The sequence below is a fragment of the Filicampus tigris genome, chromosome 14, assembly GCF_054856515.1.
Source record: "Filicampus tigris isolate MCC_2025a chromosome 14, RoL_Ftig_1.0, whole genome shotgun sequence".
NCBI classification, from domain to species: Eukaryota; Metazoa; Chordata; class Actinopteri; order Syngnathiformes; family Syngnathidae; genus Filicampus; species Filicampus tigris.
In genome coordinates, this window is record NC_141230.1 from 17,447,972 (window position 1) to 17,454,078 (window position 6,107).

Here is a 6,107-nt window from a genome sequence, read left to right on the forward strand (position 1 = left end):
TGCAACAATTATTTCACCTCAAAGTTATAGCATTTAAGGTTTACTTCGTTTATTTTTGATGCAGTAGCCTAATCTTCCAAGAGTTCCACATTTCCTTCAGGATAGACAATAAAAATAACAATAATAAAGGTTCTAGATTAAAAGGAACTAACCAATAGTTCCATTCTAGACAGAACCTCTGAAGCGGCTTTATTTTTCTGTGTAAATAAATTCTCTACGTAACTGCATCTCAATCCCCACACTGCCTAGAGTTTACCCCCACCCACCCTCCAAAAAATTTTTCAGGCCCTCTGACAGCTCAAAGGGGGCACAAGTTGACCAATTCCCTTTTTAGCCATTAACTATAAGCTCGGTGGCAGCTACTTACACAGCTCTGCAGCCAAGCTTTCACTCTTACTGATTAATTATTGTGCATAAATTGAGCATTTTCTTTTTTAGATTATTTTTTTTGGGGGTCACATTCTCATTTTGTCACACATCCAATGATCAAAACTATCAATTTTAAGTGAGCGTGAATGTTGGTCCTATAAGAGAATAAGATCATAGGTCATGTGACTTAAGGATAAAGCAACAGCAGGTCCTTTATTTATCCATATACAAAAAATAATAATATTTTTGCCCGTAAATGTGGTTAAAAAAAGTGTTTGGAAAACATTCTTGATTGAACAAATTTAAACAAAGAAGAACAGGATGACATTGTGAACAGGGAATTTTAACTAGGCAAAATTCGTTTCAAATTCGTTTAAGGACAAACGTAAGAAAAAAAAATGAAGATGCAATACTTGCACGTGTGTGTCAGTGAGACAGGCTGACCTGTCTTTCACCTTGCCCAAGCCAGCCAGCACTCGAGACGGGTCAAAGCCGAAATGCAGCACAAAAGAATCATACAGTCAGCGTTTTTCAGCTAAACACTCAAAGCAAGTGTCTTTGCCTGTTTTCACTATTTCAAGGACTGCTGCTTTTAAAGAGCTCCAAATCACACCGTAGAGTTGACAGAATTATTTGATGCCATATTTAGGCGCCTTGTTAAATACCTGAACGAAGCCATTATGCTCAATTCGAAACATTGCAATATATATATATATATATATATATATATATATATATATATATATATATATATATATATATATATATATATACATATATTTACTTACTTACTTTGGTTAAGAACCGATTTAGGCACTGAAGATGCGCATCGGGGCCTAAGGCCAAATGTGACAAATATTTCATATAGTGTTTATTTGTATATAATAATGTGATTATTCTCGTTAGAAAGTAGAACTTTTATGCACCAGAACAGCAGTGGACTGAAGATAAAGCAGATAAACAGCGCTGGAATGTAACTCAAGTCGTGCATAGCGAGGCTTCACGACCATATTTAAATCCACACTTTGAATTTAAATCCACACTTTGAATTTGAATCACATTTGAAACACTGACATTAAAACATCAAAATGAAATCGCGATAAGAACGTCGTGTAGAACGTCATCAACCCGAACCCCTCCCAACCCCCCACGATTTAAGCCGCCCCCATTTTCCACGCAGGAAACAGCGTTAGGTATGTGCGTGACATCATACACCCATGCAGCAAATGATAAAACGCCGTCTTACCGCAGTGCCAGCGACACACACAGCAGCACTATACCCGCGTCCCCTCCACAGCCGTGGACGACACGCAGCCCCACGCGGCCGTCCGGCCGAGCGCGCTCCCCTCCGGCCCATCTGGAGCCGCTCGACGATACACAATGCGAATTATATTTTGTCTTGTCAAGCCACGGGCCATAAAGCAAACTTTAATGGCGTCACGTGTTTCCTGGCAGCCACTCACGAGAGCGCGCGGGCCAATAAATAACCCTCCAAAGTTGCACTTCCTCAGTAATGGCTGTGAGGTTGCGGAGCATGCGAGGAAGGGAGGAAGGAAGGAAGGAAGGAAGGGAAGCCGGGAGGAAGGAAGGAAGGAGCAAAGGGGGAGGAAGGTCATAATTGTCGTGACACCACTGGGAACATGTGCACTGAAATGGACACCTTTCATTTAAGCACTTTTATTGTCATTCTTGTTATTATTATTATTATTATTATTAGCAGTACTAATAGTAGTAGTTGTTGTTGTAGGACCCAAATATGCATCACGGAATGGACATTTCATTTAAGTACCCCTGAAAATAATAGTAATACTGTAATATCCATTATTTGTATGATTTATTGTAGAATTGTATCTTATTTTTACTTTTACTTATTAATGATACAGATTTTTTTTTTAAATGTATTTGGATTTTTGTTTAATTTTGGTTTGACTATAATAGTAATAATAATAGTGTTTCTTTGTTTAGTAATAATAATTAGAGTTAGAGTGATAATAATAAAAATTATGCTGATGAGTGGTAGCAGTAGGATACAAATATGCATCGTGAAAATAAGAAAAAATTATGCTGATGAGCGGTAGCAGTAGGATACAAATATGCATCATGAAATTGAATTTAAGCACACCTAAAAATAATAGTAGGCTATTAATGCCCATTAATTTAATTATTTGTATTCATTTGTATTTTACTTACTAGTAGCAATTAGGAGTAGTTGAAGCAGCTGCGGTTAGCAACTATCATTACTATCAGTCAATAGCAATAGTAGTAGTACTGTCGTAGTAATCGTAGTAGGAAGGATAATAGTAATAGTAGTAGTCGTATCAGCAGGACTAGTAATAGAATGAGTAATAGTAGTAGGCCTATTATTAGTGAGGGTGGTAGTATTAGTAGTACTGTACTATAGTAGCAGTAGGAGGTGCAATAGTAGTGGTACTGTAGTTGTAGTAGTAGCAGCAGTACAAGTAGTAGAAAGGGTGGTAGTATCAGCGCAACTAGTAGGAGGAGCAATATTAGTAGGCCTAGTAGTAGTTGTAGCAGGAATACTGTTAGTAGTGGGATAAGAGTGTAGTACTGTATCCTAGTGATCTTAGAAGTAGTAGGAATGGTAATGGTAGCATTACCGTAGTAATAGTATCAGTGGTACTAGTAGTCGGAGGAGTAATATTAGCAGGCCTATTAGTATAGTAGCAGTACTAGTAGTTGTAGAAGTTATGGTGGTAATAGTACAAAGTGGTAGCAGCAGGAGCAATCATCATCATCAATATTGTGAACAATATAAGTAGTAGTGATCCAAACATGCTTGACTTATGTCAGTGTTCCTCCCTGTGAGGAACGCCATGATGAGGATATTGATCATGTATTCTGCACCCCACTTAACATAAACATTCTCTTTCGGATCAACCACAATATGATTGATTATCTCTAAGCAGTTTCGAAGCTACGTTCATGCACGCAAATGCAATATGACTGTCAGCGACTGAGCCCAAAGCTCCTTTGAGAAACCCACAAGCAAAAGTCGTCATCTGACAGCGGTTCTCCTCAGCCAATCAGAGCGCAGCTCCATTGACAACAAGAGGCTGACTGTTGGGCAACAACGCCTCCTGCTGGTTACTAGTGTATTGCACTCCCACCCTCCCTTTTGCACCCCTCCCTCCCCACATCCAAATGTTTGCACAGTGATGCCAGAAGCATTTTAAAGGAGGCACCTGTTCAAAATGTACATTAACGTGGCCTTAATTTCGTTCATTTTGACGATAGGGTTTTCGTTCTTTGTATTTTCGGTGGCTGACTTGAGGCGTACATTTACTGCAGTGCATGTGTGAAGCCTTTACGGGCCTTTGCGGGCAAAATACGTCTAATTGCGCATTAAACTAAAGGCGTGTGATAAGATTTTTAAAAAATGACGTATTACACTGTAAATATTGTGTGATAGTCGAATAGTAAAGCCATATTTCTGCATTTAATATTGGCAAATTGCAATCTGCAAGGATATCTGAAAGTCCTTTGTGCAGCATATGAGCTTAATCAAAGAATACGTAATAATGTAGAAGCAAAATGCATATTGAAGTCCAGAAAAATGGCGCGACTGTGTGTGTTTCCAGGCTACTCTACTGCTGCTGTCTGTTCTGGTGCTGCCTCCATTTTGCCGCATTGCAGTGAGGTTGTAAATACTTTCGCAGCTGCCTGTCAGGCCGCACTGAAATACTGTCTTTGTTCACTCGGCCCCATCACCAGCAGCTGAAAAGCAGAGCGGATAACGTTGACTTCCTCCCAAACAGAAAAAAGAAAAGAAAAAGAAACGCCTTGCGTTATGAAGCTAGTGCGGCTATTTTGATGTCAATTTGACAGAATTTAGCAAGAGCATGTTCGCAAAAGTGTTCCGCTTTGTCACGATTTTAGACTCTAGCTACACATAAAATAGATTTTTTTTTTTTTTTTTACATTTGTAATGACAGGACAAATCATTTGCATTGGAAAAATAAACATATCAGACAGAAGCAATCGATTCCTAAACTGTATTTCCTGCACAAACGGAATTGCTCCTTGTTACTTTGCGGAAAAAGACTTGTTCACTTTATATAGCAAAAATGGGATTATCAGATCATCTGCACAGTGCAAACGAACTGCCATGCACTTCTCTGCTTGGCATATGCAACAGGAAGCTGTCAGATCTCCCATGCAGACACACATGCACAACAACTTACAAATCGATGGCGGATAATCCATGTTTAATCGTCGACGTTGTCTCATTTGCGTCGGGCGCTGCCGGATCTGAAGTTGACCTCGATGAAGCGAGCAGACGACTGGCAATTTTGACATCGTAACGCTTTGGAGAGCATATAGACGCAGAATGAGGTGATGGAGAGAGGAGGGGGACGTGGGATGGGAAGGAGGGGGTGAGGAGTGTGCAGAGGGGGGGGGGGGGGGTCCGCTTGCCTGCCTGCATGGGACAAGAGCAAAAGAGCCATGACGACGATTGCTGCCTCGCACACATGACCAGTGGCATCCAATGACAGGCCATAGAAGATCATAAAAGCGTCTAGTGCCAAGCTGTAAATTGTGCTCTCACAAAAAAAGGAATTTCCACTGCAGTAACTCTTCCTATTTTTTGGCGCATAAAGGCGAGGGGCCCAGGCAAGTTCCTTTTTCGCCTTTTGCTGCCTAAAATCAACAAAATGTTACCACTAACCACAAGAAGTGAAATGAAGCCATGCATTTTGAGGTTAAACAAAACTTGCCGAAGCAACCCAATAGTATAATTGCCTTGGTCCATTCTAAACGTTTAAAACTATTTTTTTTTTTGTACACAAAAATCAACAAATAAAAGCCCGGTTGCCTCGATTCCCCACAGACATTAGCCCCCTAAAATCTTTAGTTGATATATTTTTCTTTATAGGTTAAAGATGACTTAGGCAATTGTGCTATTAGGCTAAAAATAATACATAATGCACCAAATAATATAAATACACCAATACAAAAAGACATCAAATTGTATTTTCCCCCCTCTGCTTTTGTTTTATAAAAATCTCACACCAGGAGTTTACATATTAAAATTATTGTCATAAACCACCATTTATTTATATATATATATATATATATATATATATATATATATAATATATAATATATAATATATATATATATAATATATACATTTTTTTTTTCTTTTTTTTTTTTCTCATATCTAAAACTGTTTAAGCTGAGTTGTTGCGCATTATTATTCTTGGCTTGTAGGCTATCTGGTATAGCTGCATCTTTTTTTCCGCACTGCGGGCCTGTTGTGTTTTGCGTGGGTGTGTGCGTGTGTGTGTTGGTGTGTTGTATGGTGAGCATAAGACATGTAAGTGGTGAGATGATGGACTAGAAGATTATTTACAAGCGCAATAAAGACGCAGGCTGGCGAGCTGCGCTTAATTTATAGTCTCATTTGGTTATCTTTTCACTATTGTGTATTAGTTTTTTTTCTCTCTTTATATACATAGCCATTCTTAAAAATGCGTTAAATAATGTAACTGTAGGAACACTACATTACATGACTGTTATATTTTAGGATTCTTTTAATATTTTTTTGGGTCATTTTTATTATATTTATGATAATTTATACGACAGCGTCTACGCTATTGTAATGATTTCGGCGCTGATTGGCTAGTAGAAATCACGTGATCCGACTGCCTCGTAGCGAGCTGGGTATAGCGTTTCTTCATTCGTAAAATTATATTTCGAAGAAAGAATTGGCTTTT